We start from the raw sequence: 215 nt of genomic DNA, 5'->3' as shown, positions 1-215 counted from the left end.
TGCTGGTATTACTGTCGATATAACTAGTTTGTTTCTTGTCATTAATACTGTTATCAATATTGCTATTCACATAGTGGTAATCAAGGATAATAACATCTGCAGTAATGATATTAACGATAATAATAATGTCGATAAAAATGACACAACAATAGTGAGGGGAGACGGACAGAGGATTGGGATGAGTGGGGGATCCTTTGATACATCCTTTGTAATCT

This window comes from Penaeus monodon, chromosome 24 (assembly GCF_015228065.2).
Source record: "Penaeus monodon isolate SGIC_2016 chromosome 24, NSTDA_Pmon_1, whole genome shotgun sequence".
NCBI classification, from domain to species: domain Eukaryota; kingdom Metazoa; phylum Arthropoda; class Malacostraca; order Decapoda; family Penaeidae; genus Penaeus; species Penaeus monodon.
This window is presented reverse-complemented; position numbering follows the sequence as displayed.